A 20,866-nucleotide genomic window follows, 5' to 3' on the forward strand; every position below is an offset into this window, starting at 1 on the left:
GGATAGTTTCCTCGTACCTTGAACTGGCATGAATCCAACTGCAGAGTAGAACCTATGATAAATGAGGGAATGAGCTTTCTTATTTATTAGGTGAAGTTGATGAGAGTTTCATCTGAGTAAAGGCCACTGAAAAGAGAGAACTGAGGCTGTTAATTTTAAAGGGATAATTGCCTCGGAACACCCAATGAGAAAGAAAATAAAAACATCGACATACTGCAATTAGTGCAGAGATTCCCAGTGTATATGGAAAACAGATGTTTCTTGAACTTTCCATCATAATTATTATTATACTTCAGTAAGAATCAGAAAGGAGGTGCTTGTGAACTCATGAGCAAGTTGTGAACTAGCTTATGCAGTGTATTCTTTTATTTTCAGCTCTACTTTGTAACATGATTTATTGGGAGCACCTTTACTCTACCAGATGTTCCATTTAATTGATCCACTCTTGTAGATGAAATGACCCGTCATTTCAGTAGATTGACCAACTGTCCCAATAAATTGATTAATTGTTTCAGTATATTGACAATTTGGCTTGACTGAGACTTGACTTTTTGCATATGCAGAAATCTGAGTGTGATATCCAAATGAAAAACACTAGGCTCCAAAAGACAAATGATCCAAAGGCATGAGCAGGCATTTCAGAGAAGAGCAAACAACTGGCTAAAAAACATAATCTGAATCTCAGTAACAGCAATCTATAAAAACACTAACAAGTGCCAATTTTAACCAAATTGGCATACAGAATTGATGCAAAAATAATTTCTATCTTTTGATCCAGTAATTTCTCTGCAAGTATGGGCTCTCTGGAGAACAATCCTTAATACAGAGAAAAAACAAACAGTGCACTAAGATATTGATTATAGTGGTAATTATGATTATGAAAATCTGAACTCTTAAATGTTCAAAAGTATATAAAGCTTTTATACAGCATAGTTTTGTAATTGTTCAAAATAGAATAATATGCAGCTATTTTAAAAGGATGATTATGAAATGTTTGTAACAAATGTAATGTATACATAGAATCTATACTGTCTAGATGTGTAGTGTACACAGTTTGGTGCCTCTGTTCGTTCATCACATAGCCTTGTAGCATCAGTTTTTTGACCTGCTATTTATCATATTCTTTTTAGTTTTGGAAGCACATTTTTGAAAAACACACTGCTGCATTTCACTTGCTAGAATGGCAATTATGATTAATTTAGATGCATTTATGCTTGTCACCCATCAGGCATCAAATGATACTCTAAGTACCCTTAGAATCTACATGCTTCTCAAGTCTTTCACAGTGTAACAATCCTCTAAATAGCAGATTTTTACTGCTAAATTAAATTTAAAATTCAATTACCATAAATAAGGAGTAACACATCTGCATCTGCACATTTTTCTCACTGAGCTCAGGGTACAATATCACTTCTTATTTCTTTGATGGCTCTTGTCATTTCCCAAAAAGATTGACCATACATTTGAGCAGAAAGTTAAATGATACTTTCAAATACAATAAAGCCTCAAGGGTTGTTTCTTAGAATCAACCATTGCACTCCGAGAATTTTGGTTCACTAACAAGTCCTAGAGATAAAACTAGCTTTCCATCACCTAACAAAATCTGGACTCTTTCATGTGACATTGAAGACCCTCTTAATTGTGCAACCTGCCCACAGTGCCATCTTCTTTCATTGTTTCCCCACAGAAATAAAAATCATTCTAATACCAGTACACCAATGTCTTCTTGTTTCTTGTTACATCATATTTTGTATCCTCACTTCCTATCTTCTCCTTCCACTCCCATCTTCCTTTAAAAAGCGTGCATCATATTATTTATTAGGAGCCGCCCATGTGCCTGGAAATTTTGGTGGCACTGGGATGTGCATCCTACAGCAGGGAAAATGAACGAAACAATACAAAATAATTAAGTCGATGATACAGAATATTAGAAGGTGATATACACTGTTTTAAAAAAAATAGAGCAGGGCAAGACAAAACAGGAGTGCAGAAGATTTACAATGTAAGCTGTCAGGAAAATGTAAGATCTAAATTACCATAGAAATGTAGAATTCTGTGCTTTAAAGGAGAGAGAAAAAAAAAAACAGACAAAAGAAGCTGATTTGTACAGGATAACATATTAGTTGGTTCAGTCCTAAGGACTGGAACTCACGTATCCTGAACACCATTCCAGTCCTTATCCCACTGCAATCCTTTTCCCACTGCATCACTTCTGTGTCACACAGTGGTAGAGAGAATAGATTTGGGAGTCAAAGGGACCAGGGTTCAAGCCCTGTCTCTGACTCCTGAGAAAGTAACAATTCCTAAGACTTCGTTATCTAGGTAATGAAGATATTTACAGTACATGTACAAAGGCATCTACAGAGATAAAAGGAAATCATACATAGAAAGCATTTAGACAGTGTGTGGAATAGTCTAAGTACATGTTTGATGGTATGGTGGCTTTTCTTTGGCTTTGTATCTCATTAGAATACCCCACACTTGTATTATAACAATGATCAGCAAGTTCTGCTTAGATATTAAAATTAAATGAGCATGTGATCATTTAAAATGGTTTGAACGATGGTTTCTCTGAAATTTATGTTGCAAATTAATCCCCAGTGCAACAGTATTAAGAGGTGTGGCCACTGGGAGGTGATTAATTCTTGAGGGCTCTGCCCCCGTGAATGGGATTAGCATACTTATAAAAGGGCTCAAGGTTACAGAGAGGACTCTTTTGGACTTCTGCCTTCCACCATGTGAGGACGCAGTGATTATCCCCTCCAGTGAACTCAGCAATGAGGCACCACCTTAGAGGAAGAAATCAAGCTTTCCTCAGCACCTAGATCTTGGGTTTCCCAGTCTCCTCAACTGTAAGAAACACATTTCTGTTTTCTTACAGTTTCAACCTGAGTGATGGATGCTTAGGTTGATTCCACATCTTTGCTATCATAAACAGTGCTGTGATAAACATACAAGTGCATGTATCTTTTTGGTATATTGATTTCTTTTCCTTTGGGTAGCTACCCAGAAGTGAGATTGCTGAATAGAGTGGTAGTTCTAGTTTTAGATCTTTGAGAAATCTCTGCGCTGTTTTCTATAGAGGTTGGACTAATTCCCACCAACATTCCCACCAACAGTGTATTAGAGTTATATTTTCTCCACATGGAGAGATAATCATACATAAGGCTATAGTCAGATGGAAACCCATTGGGTTTTTAGACATTTTAATAATAGCAATTCTGACTAGGGTAAGACAGTATCTCATTGCTGTTATAATTTGCATTTCACTGATGATTAGTGATGTTGACCATTTTTTCACATACCTGTTAGCCATTTGTATGTCTTCTTTTGAAAAACTTCAGTCTTCTAATAAAAACAATTTGCAACATCTCTTAAGGTATACATTTTACCTACAAACATGCTTTCATATGTTTTAGATTATCATCTGGTAGCATATTTTCTCCTAGACACTAAGCACCTTGAGGGAACAGCCCACGTCTTACACTGTTATTTATTTATTTCTATTTATCTATGTATGTGTGTATGTATGCATACAGATGGATAGAAGATAGACAGATCTAGGTATAGATACAGATATAGAGCAAGAGAGAGATATGGGGTCTTGCTCTGTTGCCCAGGTTAGAGTGCAGGAGTATGATCATAGCTTGCTCTATTCTCAAACACCAGGGATCCAGTGATCCTCCTGACTCATCCTCTTGAGTTCCTAGGACCACAGTCATGTGCTGCCATGCCTGGCTAATTAAAAAAAAAAATTTTTGTAGGGTCACACTATACACCCAGGCTGATCTCAAACTCCTCACTTCAAATGATCCTCCACCTAGGCCTTCCAAAATGCTGGGATCACAGGCATGAATCACTGTGCCCAGCCCCCATTCTCCTTTTTGTTTTCTCCCACAGAACCTAGAGCAGTTTTTCACTTGTAGTAAAAACCTAACAAATGTCTAATCAACACATGAATTCATAAATATCTGGTGCCTCAATCTATCTTTAATTCCTAAGAAGAGGGCCGTGATATTCTACAAAAGAGGAAACCATTCCCCTATATTTCTATCTAAAGGCAGAAACCAAAATAATATTATAGGCATTGGTTACTTCCATAAATGAACCCACCTTTCATGTAGATTCTTTTTCAAGTTTAATTTTGTAATTGGCCATATGAATTACTCTGAGGTAATAACATCATAAATGTAATTAATGTTGAGCTTGATAACCATTTCCACATTGGAACATGGTTTTCTGGAAACTTCCTTGTTAGAATCCATCTACCATTCGGTAAGAAATTCTGTCTAACATAATGGTGGCTTAGATGTCACATGGAGGAAAACAGAGACACCCCAGCCAACTAGCACCAACTACTAGCCATGACAATGAAGCCATCTGGGAAGTCTCAGGCTGTGATGGGCTTCTGACTATAACCTCACATATAATTCCAGTCAACAACATATGGAACAGAAGAACCACCCAGCTGAGCCCAGTTAACCCACGAATCATGAGAATAAATCATAAATGTTTGTTGTTTAAAGCCATAATACCTTGGGTTTGTTTTATGTGTAGCAGTAGATAACTGAAACAGAGGAGAAGATGAGCAAGTGAACAGATCACAGGCTTAAGAGCCAAGCATGGAACCTATACTGTCTCTGTCACTTGCCAGTTTTGAGATCTCTTCACCCATTGCAGAGACTCTTAGTATCTCAATTTCTTCACAGATGGAGTAAATAATGACACCTGCCTTACGGAATTGCTGTGAGAATTAAATGAAATAATGTTACATTTAGTGAATATCCCCCAAACTGTTAGCTATCATTGTGAGCATTACAAATAATATGGAGTTAATTTGAAAATGTTATTGTTGTAAATCTCATTCAGTAGTCCAACCTGAACTGCATTGCATCATTATTTCTCACCTTCCCCCAAGCTTCTACCAGATTCACACAAGAGAAAAGTGTTAGAAAAAGAGCAAATGGAAAAGCCTCTGTTTTGGACTGTTAGAGCCCACTGTAGCCTCCTGACTGCCCTCCTCTTAACCTCTACTCTCATTTTCCAATGATGGTCGTCATCCACACAGCAGCCAAAGTGATCTGTCTAAAGTTATAAACCACTTCTCATCACTCTTCAGCTTATAAAACAACCCATGACCTAGCCCAGAAATGTGAATAAACCCAAAGCCCTTCTTCTGGCCTCTGGTTCCTACCTCACTTGAACCTGCCTTCGTTTTTCATTTCATTACCCTCCTCCTTCTCCTCTGTAATATTCTCTCAAGCCAGAAAAGTATTCTTGCTTCTTTAAACACCCTAAGCTCATCCCTGACTCACAGGTTTGCCTTTGCTGTCCCTTCAACATTCACATGTCTCCCTGGCATCATTCAGAGATCACCTCAGATGCTATCTCAGAGAAGTCTTCTCTAAGCAGCTAATGCAGACCATGCCCTCAGTCCTCTTACCACCAGGGGTTTTCAGTCACAACAGCTGTTTTGTTTTGTTTTGTTTTCCTTTCTTCCTAGCACTTAGAATTTGAAAAAAAAAAAATTATTTGTGTATTTAGATGCTCACTGTCTAATTTCCCTATGAAAGTCACAAGAGGTCAGGGTTTCTGTCCTATTTATTACTTAAGCTGCTTTTCCTAGAGCAGGGGTTCACAAATTATGGCCTGCAGGCTTATTTAGTATGGCATGGGAGCAAACAATGGCTCATTTTTTTGTATCATTGAAAAACAAATTAAAGAAAATATTACATGTTAGAGAAAAGTATTCAAAATATAAATTACAGTGTCCATAAAGACTTCTTAGAAGACAGCCACTTATTAGTCTACATATTATCTATGGCTCCTATTGCTTTCAGATGTCAAAGTTGAATAGCTGCAATGAAGACCATAAGGTCTACAGTGCCTAAAATGTTTACTATCTGACCCTTTACATATGCACAGATTGCTGACCCTGACCTAAAACAGTGTCTAACTTATTATAGGTGACCAATCTACCAATTTATAGGGGTCCAAAAAATAAACACACACAGACACACACACACATATATATGTACACATCTATATGTATGTGTATATATACACATATACATCTATATACATATAGATGTGTACATATATATGTGTGTGTGTATATATATGTATATGTGTGTGTGTATATATACACATAAAAAAACAATAAAATGTTGAAATTTCTTAGGACCCAGACACAGGCAATATCCAATCAGGACTACTTTTTCCCATGAAAATCCAAATAAGTACAAGTTTCTGACTACGTGATTGAAGGTGTTTCAGGTTCTTTACTCTCCTCCAAATGTATTGTGATTCTGGAAGGAGCAGAATGCAATGTCTGCTCTTAAGTGTTCTAATTGATCCACACACAGAGAAAAGCTAAATGAACGGGACTGAAAATGCTACAAAAATTAAACACAGATTTCTTAATAAAGCTGAAAATAGCTTAATAAAACTGAAAATAGTCTCCTGGCATCCCAAGGCGTGTTTATTTCTGTTTAAATAGATGACTTCCCATAGACTGTTATCAGCTCAGTGGGGATCCTGGGAGAGAAGTACTTTCCTCCTCCTGTGAATTTTAAGCTTTTTTCAATGAAATCCAGCCGGAGACTGTAAAAAGCATCTGCCAATCTGGATAAAAAGTATAACCATGGTCAAGTAATGCTAATACCTTCAGTTGCCCACTTCTGGAGTACTCTAGACAGATACAAAATAGCCTCACAGGAGAAAGAAGATGGAGAGCAGATGATCCTTTTAGGGGGAAAGGTGATTTCTTGGTAAAAGAAAAGGAAAGTATCAGGTAGAAGAATGACAGGGTCATTCTCACTGGAAATGTTGGTGCTGCTGCTGCTGCTGCTGTTTATTTACTTGAACCTGAGGGGCATGTGAATGTTTTGGCCATTTCCTGATGGCACCGAATGGTCCAGATGGTATAAATTCTGCTACTATTGCAGAAAAGTAGTAACAGGAATTACCATAGACCCTGGGCAGAAATTGGCCTATTGGTGGCTTCTCAGAGCTATCAGCAGGAGTAGGTTATGCCACCTGCTGTAGGAAGGCTGACTAAGGAGGGTGATGGATAAGATTTCAGCAGAAACTCCTGTGGGCTCCTTGAAAGAAAGCACATCAATTCTCAGACCTGCTACTTCCAGAAGGAGTAAGAGATCAAAACAGTATCAGAAAGGCGAGTTCACTCTGGAGCTGAGCACCAAGGAAGGGAATATGAGATCCATTTCACTACTAAGGAGATATCTGAGAAGTAGATAAGAAGTGGACTGAAAATAACAAATTAATAAAACATGAGCTCAGAGAAACTGATATTGAGATAGAAACATGACAAAGAATATAAAAGGTTTGCAGAGCTACTGATTGTGCTGAGAACTAGCTTAAGGAAAGTAATAAATCCTAATCACAAGAATTAGAGCCAACCATAGTGAGATTTTGAATCAGATTAATTAAAGAGTATCATTGAAACAAAAACATTTCATAGAAAAATCAGATGTTCACCTTAAATCTTGAAAATCTTTCCATATAGATTAAAAACATAATCAGGGCAGACGTTTTTGGGTAAAATGAGTTCAACAATAATTATAGGGTACAAAATAAAAAATGATGAGGCAAAAAGTAAAAAGTTTGCATGTCAAGTAATGGGCAGGTGATGGCAGCCCTCTCAGCCCTGTTTTGCTCTCTTCTTCTCTCCTCTCTCTTTCTCTACTCTCTCCCTCCTTCTCTCCCTCCTCCTAAACTTTGTCAAGGTTCATCTGAGACAGGACTTACTCTGGAGAGGTTACTATGATTTCCCTTCCCTGCCTCTGTCCTCTCATAGACCCTGCTTATACTTCCATTACAATATTTATTATGCTCCATTACAATTGTCTGATTATTGTTGATTTTCTCAGCCCTGTGGACTCCTTGAGAGAAAGCACATCAATTCTCAGAGCTGCAATCTCAGTGCTTGCACAGTTTATGGCTCAAGGCAAGTATTCAATGGAAGACAAAGAACACTGAGAAACAAGTAAAGGAGTGAAAGAATGAATGGGTAAGGTTACTGAGTATACACAGATCTTGCTGCTGGTAAGAATAAAACTGAGATCAAAATAACTTAATTCTATCACAACCTGAATACCTTGAAAAGGAGAATGCAGAGGCTTTTCTTGCCTTGGAGAAAACAGTTAATTTAACCATGAAGTTTTTCAACATCTTTTTCTAAAGCTTATCATAAAGTTGACATTGTATACCTTCAACAGAAATTACATGTTTTATAAATTTAAAATATCAAAACTAGATGAAGTACCATAGGTGTGCTATAGTACCAGCCTTAAGTAGTTAAATATAACTTCATTTGAAATTCCTGGTCTATGACCATATCGCCCTGAATGTAGCCTATCTTGTCTTAAATTCCTTTGCATTTCTTTCCATAATATCGATATGTCCAGAAACCCTGGCTTCTTCCTTTGCTATTATAGATTTCTTCCCAATAACTTCAAAATCTCCTTTGATCCCTTTTCCCACAAAATGCTGCAGATAGGAGGCAATGTAAATGCCTGTATAGAAATAAATTCCAAATATAATTAAAATATTTTTTTAAATTAATGACAACATCTAAAGAATGAAAAAAATTCTAGATCAACTTGAATAACGTTAAGGAATATATTAAATATATATATATATATATATATATTTTTTTTTTTTTTTTTTTTTTTTGAGGCGGAGTTTCGCTCTCTCGCCCAGGCTGGAGTGCAGTGGCCGGATCTCAGCTCACTGCAAGCTCCGTCTCCCGGGTTCACGCCATTCTCCTGCCTCGAGACTCCCGAGTAGCTGGGACTACAGGCGCCCGCCACCTCGCCCGGCTAGATTTTTGTATTTTTTAGTAGAGACGGGGTTTCACCGGGTTAGCCAGGATGGTCTTGATCTCCTGACCTCGTGATCCGCCCGTCTCGGCCTCCCAAAGTGCTGGGATTACAGGCTTGAGCCACCGCGCCCGGCCAAATAAATATTTTTTAATAATATTTGATTTATGGGTTCAGTTATGCATAGCTATATTAAGTATATCATTTCATGGACTATATTATATATTAGTATAGAAACATTATCTTTTCTTTACTATAAAAACATTAAATAATTTCATTTAATTTCTTCCCATGAATCTTGACCTAAAATTTTTCCCCAGCCCAGAGCCACTTTTCAAGTTCTCTGAAGTTTTCTAAATTAATCATCATTCCATCTGTCTAAGTTGTTTGAGACAAAGCACTTTTTGAATCTGTATTTGATATCTTTTCCAGCAAAGTCACAAGAATCCAACTGCATAGTATCAGCGCTGCTTCTTTCCCCATTTGTCTAATAGGTCTATATTTGTGATCTTTACAATGTAACCAAAAACTGAACTGTGTTATTAAGTGTTCTGTATGGTTATCAGTATTTATATTTGTATTTTTTCAAGATTTACTGAAGTATAACTGATAATTTTAAATTCCATATATTTAAAGTATACAACTTGATGATTAGATATACATATATAACGCAGAATTGTCACCACAATCAAGCTAATTAAATAATGACATTCAATATTTGCAATTGTGAGACTATGCTCCCAGGAATAATAGCTATTTGTTGAGAGGGTATTTTTTACCTATTATTAAAATTTATTTTCCAGATAATTTCAATTCAAATAATAAGCCAGTATAGCTAATGTCATTTTTTTCTCCCCAAAATGTTTCTTGTGTTCAAAATAATAGAACTGGGAGAATACCTAGTAATATGAGAACCTTTATAAGGATCTGAATTTAAAGCATTTCCTTTTTATGAGCGATAAAAAGGAAAAAAGTAGTAACCTTGTATTTAGACATATACAATATTTTCCCTCTTTTGTGGCAACATTTATTCATTTACATCTATTGTGTATGCACTAAATTTGGCATTAACTGTAGCAAACTAGATGCTTAAGCTGATCAGAGTCCACGTTAGAGTCTTCATCAGTAGACGCTGCTTTTACTCAGGTTGAGTTGGTTTTTAAGTATTTGCAAAATTGGTAACAAGACATTCCAAGTTTTTTAATTGCCTTTGTGAAGTTGAGCCATTTTTTTCCACTTCAAATATGTCTTTTCTCTTTTCCTTGCATTTCCTGGAGCAATCACAAATGCAGAATATGTAGCTTTCCATATCAGTGTAAGCAAATTCATTTTGATGTGAAGAACAATTTACCACACTGAGTTCCAATGTTATGCAAGTTGTCAGGGAAACTCCAAGGACCAAGCGCCTCCCTTCAAAAAATGTCTAGCTCTTTAATCAGCTCCCTGTAGAAATTATGCATATTCCCAACTGAGCCTTTAGTGATGTCACCTTTTTGCAACTGCTGTAATGACCCAGAACTGGCTACATTTCTTAAAAATCCTCTTTTTACTTGAAAAATTATTTGTGTCTACTCCATATCATTATTTTAGTAATTCTTTTGTTTCAATAGCACATCATTCCTGTTCTAAGTGTTCTCTCTTTGTGACTGTCATTACTCTAAGGAAATAAGTTTACTATTTGATTTACCATTCTTGAAATGTCATCTGTCTTCAATATTTGATGCTTGGTTCTGGTACCAAATGATCTCATTTATCTGGATATTCTTTCTTTTTCATTCACAAATATCTAATTAATCCAACATTTTGAGAGACAGCTTTAGTAGTATGGTTAGACACTGGTGCCCTGGGCTGCATTTTAATCTTGGTTCCCTATTTACTGTCTGTAATTGACCTTGAGCAAGTCAGTGAACTGGACAGTGCTTCAGGTTCTTTATCAATATAATGGGTGAATGTGAGATTTAAATTTATTAATATTTGTAAACCAATTAAAAACATACCTGACATACAGTAAGTATTTATAAAAATCAGAAGTGGCATTTCCTACAAGTCACATCAGGAGATAGCTGTGGAATACCAGAACAAGAACTTCATCTGAAATCAGATGTGGATTCTCATTCTGTCTCAGCTATGTAGTAGTTGTGAGACTGAGGCAACTGACTTTGCCTTCTTGGGCTTTAGCTTTTGCAAAACTGAGCTCTCTTTACATTTCTTAAATTCTGTGGGTCTACATAATTTTTTTCAAAAGGAGATATTGATGTGTCGCTGAAACCTAGTCCACTTTCACATAAAGGTATGAAAATTCACAATGTACAAACGCTCATGACCATTGAAATAGTTGGGTTCTAAAGCCAGACTCCTTGACTTTTAAAGGTGGCCTCAACTCCCATTAGTTGTGTGACCTCAGTTAAATTTCTTAACACCTTTGTCCCTCAGTTTTCTCAACTATAAAATCAGGATGATAATAACCATCATCTGAATAGGTCGATATGAAAATAAGTTAATAAATACAAAGCATATAGAACAACATATGACATCATAAACTCAATAATGCACAATAGCTATAATCACTATTATCTTCAATCCAATTTGCCATGCAATTAATTACCAGATTGCACCAACCATATGTAAGGCACTGTGCTGGGTGATACAAGGTCCAGAATGTTGATTGAATGTTTCCTACTCTCAAGGTACATATGATTCATTAAGGCTAAACTCAAGTAGATGTCCAATTAATACAAGACAAAATGTGAAATAAAGAAGTTCAAATTTGAGACTAGTTCAACAACTTTTTAAATAGTCCTTCAGATGGTATAAGCACAGAATAAACTATATGGAATGGAGGGAACCAACAAAGGGTACACTATGGGGACAGAAGTGGCAGCTAGTGAAGCTAGAGAAGATGTAAGAGGGAAACAGTCAAGGCTGATAACAGTTGCCATTAATTAAGCAATCCCCATGTGACTGGCACTGTGGTAAGAGTGCTTTTTGTCATTTTTATAGACTTTATTTTATTATTATTTTTAATTATACTTTAAGTGCTGGGATACATGTGCAGAACATGCTGGTTTGTTACATAAGTATACATGTGAAATGGTGGTTTGCTGCACTCATCAACTCGTCATCTACACTAGTTATTTCTCCTATTGCTATCCCTCCCCTAGTCCCTCACTCTCCCGGAGGCCTCAGTGTGTGATGTTGCCCTCCCTGTTTCCACGTGTTTTCATTGTTCAACTTCCAATTATGAGTGAGAACATGTGGTGTCCGGTTTTCTGTTCTTGTGCTAGTCTGCAGAGAATGGTTTCCAGCTTTATGCATGTCCTTGCAAAGGACTGAACTCATATTTTTTATGACTGCATACTATTCCACGGTGAATATATGCCACATTTTCCTTATCCAGTCTATCACTGATGCACAACTGGGTTGGTTCCAAGTCTTTGATATTGTGAACAGTGCTGCAGTAAACATACATGTGCATGTGCTTTATAGTAGAATGATTTATAAACCTTTAGGTATATACCCAGTAATGGCATTGCTGGGTCAAATGGTATTTCTGGTTCTAGATCCTTGAGGAATTGCCACACTGTCTTCCACAATGGTTGAACTAGTTTACACTTCCACCAACAGTGTAAAAGCATTCCTATTTCTCTACATTCTCTCCAGCATCTGTTGTTTCCTGACTTTTTAATGATCACCATTCTAACTGGCATGAGATAGTATCTCATTGTGGTCTTGATTTGCATTTCTCTAATGACCAGTGATGATGAGATTTTTTTAATACTTTTGTTGGCTGCATAAATGTCTTCTATTGAAAAGTGTCTGTTCATATCCTTCACCCATTTTTTGATGGAGATTTTTGTTGTTTGTTTTTTTTTCTTGTAAATTTGTAGACTCTGGATATTAGCCCTTTGTCAGATGGATAGATTGCAAATTTTTTCTCCCATTCTGTAGGCTGCTTGTTCACTCTGATGATAGTTTCTTATTTTGTGCAGAAGCTCTTTAATTAGATCCCATTTGTCTATTTTGGCTTTTATTGCCATTGCTTTTGTTGTTTGAGTTGTGAAGTCTTTGCTTATGCCTATGTCCTGAATGGTATTGCCTAGGTTTTCCTCTAGGCTTTTTATGGTTTTAGGTCTTATATTTAAGCCTTTAATCCATCTTGAGTTAATTTTTGTATATGGTGGAAGGAAGGGGTCCAGTCTTGGTCTTCTGCATATGGCTAGCCAGTTTTCCCAATAGCATTTATTAAATAGGGAATCCTTTCCCCATTGCTTATGTCAAGTTTCTCAAAGATCAGATGGTTGTAGATGTGTGGTATTATTTCTGAGGGCTCTGTTCTGTTCCATTGGTCTATATATCTGTTTTGGTACCAGTACCATGCTGTTTTGGTTACTGTAGGCTTGTAGGATAGTTTGAAGTCAGGTAGCATGATGCCTCCAGCTTTGTTGTTTTTGCTTAGGATTGTCTTGTCTATGCGGACTCCTTTTTGGTTCCATATAAAATTTAAAGTAATTTTTTCTAATTCTGTGAAGAAAGTCAGTGGTAGCTTGATGAAGAAAGCATTGCATCTATAAATTACTTTGGGCAGTATGGCCATTTTCACAATATTGATTCTTCCTATCCATGAGCATGGAATGTTTTTGCATTTGTTTGTGCCCTCTCTTATTTCTTGAGCAGTGGTTTGCAGTTCTCCTTGAAGAAGTCTTTCACATCCCTCGTAAGTTGGATTCCTAGGTATTTTATTCTCTTGGTAGCAATTGTGCATAGGAGTTGACTCATGATTTTGCTCTCTGTCTATTATTGGTGTATAGTAATGCTTGTGATTTTTGCACATTGATTTTATATCCTGAGACTTTGCTGAAGTTGCTTATCAGGTTAAGATTTTGGGCTGAGACAATGGGATTTTCTAAATACACAATCATGTCATCTGCAGAGACAATTTGACTTCCTCTCTTCCTATTTGAATATGCTTTATTTCTTTCTCTTGCCTCATTGCCCTAGCCAGAATTTCCAATACTATGTTGAATAGGAAAGTTGAGAGAGGGCATCCTTATCTTGTGCTGGTTTTCAAAGGGAATGCTTCCAGTTTTTTTTTTTTTTTTTTTTTTAATTTATTTATTATTATTATACTTTAAGTTGTAGGGTACATGTGCACAACGTGCAGGTTTGTTACATATGTATACTTGTGCCATGTTGGTGTGCTGCACCCATCAACTCGTCATTTACATCAGGTATAACTCCCAATGCAATCCCTCCCCCCTCCCCCCTCCCCATAATAGGCCCCGGTGTGTGATGTTCCCCTTCCCGAGTCCAAGTGATCTCATTGTTCAGTTCCCACCTATGAGTGAGAACATGCGGTGTTTGGTTTTCTGTTCTTGTGATAGTTTGCTAAGAATGATGGTTTCCAGCTGCATCCATGTCCCTACAAAGGACACAAACTCATCCTTTTTTATGACTGCATAGTATTCCATGGTGTATATGTGCCACATTTTCTTAATCCAATCTGTCACTGATGGACATTTGGGTTGATTCCAAGTCTTTGCTATTGTGAATAGTGCTGCAATAAACATACATGTGCATGTGTCTTTATAGCAGCATAATTTATAACCATTCAGTATATATTGGCTATGGGTTTGTCATAAATAGCTCTTATTATTTTGAGATATGTTCTATCAATACCCACTTTATTGAGAGCTTTTAGCATGAAGCGGTGTTGAATTTTGTTGAAGGCCTCTTCTGCATCTATTGAGATAATCATGTGGTTTTTGTCATTGGTTCTGTTTATCTGATGGATTATATTTTTTGATTTGTGTATGTTGCACCAGGCTTGCATCCCAGAGATGAAGCCGACTTGATCGTGGTGGATAAACTTTTTGATGTGCTGCTGGATTTGGTTTGCCAGTATTTTATTGAGGATGTTTGCATTGATGTTCATCAGGGATATTGGCATGAAATTTTCTTTTTTGTTGTTGTTGTGTCTCTGCCAGGTTTTGGTATCAGGATGATGCTGGCCCCAAAAAATGAGTCAGGAAGGAGTTCCTCTTTCTCTATTGTTTGGAAAAGTTTCAGAAGGAATGGTACTAGCTCCCCTTTGTACCTCTGGTAGAATTGGGCTGTGAATCTATCTCGTCCTGGGCTTTTTCTGGTTGGTAGTCTATTAATTACTGCCTCAATTTCAGAACTTGTTATTAGTCTATTCTGCTTTCTTCTGTGGGCATTTAGTGCTACAAATTCCCCTCTAAACACTGCTTTAGCTGTGTCCCAGAGATTCTGGTACATTGTGTCTTTGTTCTCACTGGTGTCAAAAAACTTACTTATTTCTGCCTTCATTTCATTATATCATTAATAATGATATCCTTTCTTCCACTTGATTGATTCAGCTATTGATACTTGTGTATGCTTCACGAAGTTATCATTCTGTGCTCTTCAGCTCCATCAGGTCATTTATATTCTTCTATAAACTGGTTATTCTAGTTAGCAATTCCTCTAGCCATTTTTCAAGGTTCGTAGCTTCCCTGCATTGGGTTAGAACATGCTCCTTTAGCTCAGAGGAGTTTGCTATTACCCACCTTCTGAAGACTACTTCTGTCAATTCATCAAACTCATTCTCTGTCCAGTTTTGTTCCCTTACTGGAGAGGAGTTGTGATCCTTTGGGGGAGAAGAGGCATTCTTGTCTTTGGAATTTTCAGCCTTTTTGCACTGGTTTTTCCTCATCTTCGTGGATTTATCTATCTTTGATCTTTGATGTTGGTGATCTTCGGATGGGGTTTCTGTGTGGATGTTCTTTTTGTTGATGTTGATGCTATTCCTTTCTGTTTGTTAGTTTTCCTCGTAACAGGCCCCTCTGTTGCAGGTCTGCTGGAGTTTGCTGGAGGTGCACTCCAGACCTTGTTTCCCTGGGTATCACCAGCAGAGGCTGCAGAATAGCAAAGACTGCTGCCTGTTCCTTCCTGTGGAAGCTTTGTCCCAGAGGGAAACCTGCCATATGCCAACCAGAGCTTTCCTGTATAAGGTGTCTCTCAACCCCTCCTGGGATGTGTCTCCCAGTCAGGAGGCACAGGGGTCAGGGACCCACTTGAGGAGGCAGTCTGTCTCTTAGCAGAGGTCGAGAACTGTGCTGGGAGAGCCACTGCTCTCTTCAGAGCTGGCAGGAAGGAATATTTAAATCTGCTTAAGCTGCACCCACAGTTGCCCCTTCCCCCAGGTGCTCTGTCCAAGGGAGATAGGAATTTTATCCCTGACTAGGGCTGCTTCCTTTCTTTTAGAGATGCTACTCCCAGAGAGGAGGAATCTAGAGAGGCAATCTGGCTAAGCGGCTTATTGGAGCTGTGGTAGGCTCCACCCACTTTGAACTTCCTGGAAGCTTTGTTTACACTGTGAGGGGAAAACTGCCTACTCAAGTCTCAGTAATAGTGGACACCCCTTCTTCCACCAAGCTTAAGCGTACCAGGTCAGGTCGACTTCAGACTGCTGTGCTGGCAGCGAAAATTTCAAGCCAGTGGATCTTAGCTTGTTGGGCTCCGTGGGGGTGGAATCCAATGAACTAGACAACTTGGCTCCCTGGCTTCAGCCCCTTTTCCAGGGGAGTGAATGGTTCTGTCTTGCTGGCATTCCAGGTGCCACTGGAGTATGAAAAAAAACCTCCTTCAGTTAGCTCCCTGTCTGCCCAAACTGCCGCCCAGTTTTGTGCTTGAAACCCAGGGCCCTGGTGGTATAGGCACCCAAGGGAATCTCCTGGTCTATGAGTTGCGAAGACCGTGGGAAAAGCGTAGTATCTGGGCCAGACTGCACTGCTCCTCATGGCACAGTACCTCATGGCTTCCCTTGGCTAGGGGAGGGAGTTCCCCACCCCTTGCACTTCCCGGGTGAGGCAACACCCCACCCTGCTTTGACTCACCCTCCGTGGCCTGCACCCATTGATTAACTAGTCCCAATGAGGTGAATCAGGTACCTTAGTTAGAAATGCAGAAATCACCCACCTTCTGCATTGATCTTGCTGGGAGCCACACACTGGAGCTGTTCTTATTGGGCCATCTTGCCTGAGAGTTTTAAATACATTTTCATGGTGGTAGAGCATGTTTCCAAAAATGGTCACATCAATAGTGCTCCTCACCCATGTACCCCTTTGTAATGTGACCTTGTCATTCATCAAGAGTCAGAATTTATTCCCCCATTCTTAAATCTGGTCTATTCTATTATTGCCTAATTTGATCAATAGAATATAGTAGAAATGGTACTAAGCAACTGTCATATCTGAGCCTTAAGAGGTCTACAGCCTTGGTCTTTGCTTCTTAGAACATTCCTTCTTAGAACCCAGGTGCCATGTTGTGAGGAGATCAAAATACCACGTAGGACAACCATGTGGAGAAAAATGGAGGCCCCTGACTGACCATCATTAGTAGTAACAGCCAGCCATGTGAATGAGGTGATTCTGGAGCTCTTAGCCATCCTACTGCTAAGAAGAAGCCCCTGGCTAATCTACATAATCACAACAAATAATCGTTGGTCATTCTAAGTCACTAAGGTTTGGGTAGTTTGTTTTACAGCAACAGACAACCAAAACAATCTGACTTAATTTTGACAACAATCCCATGAAGGTACACATTTATGTTTATTGCACAGATAAGCAACTAGAGATCAGAGAGGTTAAGCAACCTATCCAATGTCACACTGCTCTTGTGTGGCAGAGTTGGGATGAATGTCAGTCAGCTATGAAATCTGAGCAACTGAGTAATTTGTAAGACCAGTAACCAAAACAAATCTTTAAAGAGAAAGAGTAATCTAAAGAAAAATCAGGTAACTTGTTGATGCTATTTTTTATAACACCAGAATTGTAAACAAAGTAGGGTAAACCGATAAAGGCTAAGATGAAATTATCCAAAAAATGCAGTACAGACATTTTCTCATGAAACAGAGGCAGCCTGCCAACTAACTGTTTTACTACCTTGAGGGCTTTAGTCTTTTCTAGAGAGGAGTAATCTGGTAAGATAGGTTCATAGACTGAAGTCAGACGAGCATTTTGCAATAGATTAGCTCTTCCAATTCCCCACTCCTAAGCCATAGGAGTAAGCCCTTCCTTCCTTTCCTTCCTTTCCTTCCTTCCCTTCCTTCCTTCCTCTTTCCTTCCCTTTTTCCTTCTCCCTTCCTTATTTCCTTCCTCCCTTCCCCTTTCTCCCTTCCCTTCCCTTTCCTTCCTTTTCTTCCTTTTCTTCTTTAGAGTGAGCATGAACTAAGAGCCTGTCCCGATATATCCCCCATCCTAGGTTCTGATGCTATAGTGATGAATGACTGTCACTCCTGTTGCCAAGGGATGCATTGCACAGTAAGGTTAATGAGGGATGGCGGGGATAAGGCATGTAATCACAATCAGGGAGATAAATACTAGACCGTGTATACAGAGAGCTGTGGTGGGGAGCACTGAGAGTTATCCCCTAAATCTCAGGAAAAAAATGGGAAGGGGGTAAAAAGATAAGACTCCCCAAAAAAGGTGATGATTAAGTTGAGTCCTTAAGCATGAGGAGAAATTCATCTACTGAAGAGGAAAGGAACCAAGACTGTGCACAAAGGCCTGATCTAGAGCGAATAGATGGTCCTTTAACAATAAACTCTGTTGTACTCTTGTTGGAATGCCACATTGCATTGATATTGGAATGAGGGTTGGGGGATAGACATGGTGAACCTGAGGAAGGGAAGATGAGGCCAGAACATTAGATGGTTTTCATGCTATGCTCCATTGCCTTTCTTTTACAGACAAAATGAAGCCTTTGAATAAAGGTTTTAAGAAAGGGACATGATATCTCTGCCTTTCAAAAAGATCATGCCGGGTGCATTGTGAAAATAGATTGAACAGGGCTAAGCTACAGGCAAGACATAGTTAGGAAGCTATTTCCTTCCTCCCTTCCCCTTTCTCCCTTCCCTTCCTTTTCTTCCTTTTCTTCCTTTTCTTCTTTAGAGTGAGCATGAACTAAGAGCCTGTCCCGATATATCCCCCATCCTAGGTTCTGATGCTAGTTTCCCAGTTTCTCTTACTAGCAGTAAGAGAAACTGGGAAGTTACCAATAAGAAAAGCTAATGAGGGAGAAGGTGTTGGTGAAAAAATAGAGGGGTTGCCAGATTCAATAAATAAAAAGGAGCTAGAATAAGGAGATTAGATGAATCAGCAGATATGATTTGCTCTTCTATTTGAGAGTTGGTCGCAAATCAAAAATCTGTAATGAATTAATAAAATTCACTCAGTTCTATTCAGAATTATATTTTAGAATGGTATATTCTGTGTAACAATGAATATAATAATTTTTAAAATATACTAAGCACTTATAGGCACAACAATATAGGTTTTACGTGAATCTTCTCAATCTTTCCAACAAATATAAGGCAGGTACAGTTATCACACTTTACAGATAAAAAAGTATAGCAATATCAACCATAACACTCATATTTTGGCTGATTAAACAAACATGTATCCCATGTATTATATAGCAGCCATTATGTTACAGACTACAAAGGACAAGGAAAGAAAACACATGAAGTTTACCCTAGAGATGTTCATATCTAAGTGAGAACATCTAACAGTGGAAATGAAAAATGTTACTATGGTGTACTAGGTGTCATTGCAGCAGTCTGGTCCAAGAACTGTAATGGGATTCTGAAAATGACCATCTTTAACAGACAGAGAAATTTTAACTCAAGTGTATCATAAACCCCCACTGCTAAATAGAAGCCAACAGCTGGGCCACTGTCTGCCATTAAGCTGATTGTGCCATAAATAAATCCTCATCATCATAAAAAAGAGTGGTACGAGTGGGTAGTATGGGTTAAAGTAATATCAGTTAGCCTGGCATTGGAGGTGCAGGGGGCCATCTGGCTAAAATCTGCCCCTTGCTCCACTTGAAAAAAAACATGCCTTTGGTGCAGGTCTAGATCAGCCCAGAGGTGGGCATCATTTGGGCTAGTGGCAGCCCTGGACAGTGACATGTCTAATGGCCAGTAAAGTGACTATCATGGTCATTTTACACATAGACTCTTCCCTGCTTGCCTTATTCTTCAAGAAAGACTTCTAGATAGGGTTGCAGGTACTCACTTTTTTCTCAGACTAAATCCTCTCAAACTAGCTTTCAGTTGTCCAAATCCTGGCCTTGACTTTATACCCAATTAAGAAAGGTTAGACCAAGGTAATATGATTAAGGCAGAGCCTGCTGGAAACTGTAAGAAACTTTCTATGGTCTAAATGTCTTTAACTTGTGACCTATTAACCATGCAGAGATCCAAAGGTAAGAGGCGAGACACATATTTCCACAAAATAGAATTCATTATTTTTCTGTCTCATTTCTATCTACAGGCCATTCCTGCTGATAAAACTACTTTAAGTTTTTACAACCATTGTGTTTTTAAAGTCTTACTTAAGTAACAATTTGCAGGCACTAATACAGTTATTTTAGTTTGTGTGTCTCCCAACTATAACTCTAAAAAACACTATAAATAAAATAGAATAAAATGACAGTAAACATTTAGCTCAGTGCTTTTTGTTTTGTTTTGTTTTATATATACATTCTTTCTTTGAAAGAAAGATTGAAAGTAAACCGTAAAAGACTGTGAAACACTGAGCAAAGAGTTTACAATTGATGGTTCTCTGTTTAGCAAAACATTGTGGGCCTAGTGCCTGTTAACTGGGGTTTTCACCTCTACGCTCTTGAGCCCAGCTGGAAGAATTCAAGAATCCCCTTTCCAGAAGAGCTGCAGTGCCCCAAAATGTTCATGTGTGAAAAAGAACACTGGAGAAAATTCCTAACATAAAGGTGATAAATAAGACTATGGGAAAGATGGGCTATCTAGGAAGGAGTGGAAGCATCCTATGCCAGCTCGGCTGTATGTTGCCCTATTTATTAGAAAAGTTGCAATGCATATTTTTTAGGCAAAGTTTATTGCACTAATTAACTCATTAACGACCTCTAGAGAGAAGCCAGGCTTCTCTGCAGGCTGGTTTGCTGAATTTTAATGACCGAGATAAAGAGAAAATCAGTGTGCC

The 20,866-nt window shown here is 38.2% G+C and overlaps 1 protein-coding gene across 2 annotated transcripts in view; it reads right to left on the bottom strand.

Moving 5' to 3' along the window:
- The window catches only part of NELL1 (neural EGFL like 1), a 936,950-nt gene that overhangs the window by 278,379 nt on the left and 637,705 nt on the right, over positions 1–20,866 (bottom strand). The window lies entirely within an intron of this gene.

Source organism: Chlorocebus sabaeus, chromosome 1 (genome assembly GCF_047675955.1).
Source record: "Chlorocebus sabaeus isolate Y175 chromosome 1, mChlSab1.0.hap1, whole genome shotgun sequence".
Classification (NCBI taxonomy): Eukaryota; Metazoa; Chordata; class Mammalia; order Primates; family Cercopithecidae; genus Chlorocebus; species Chlorocebus sabaeus.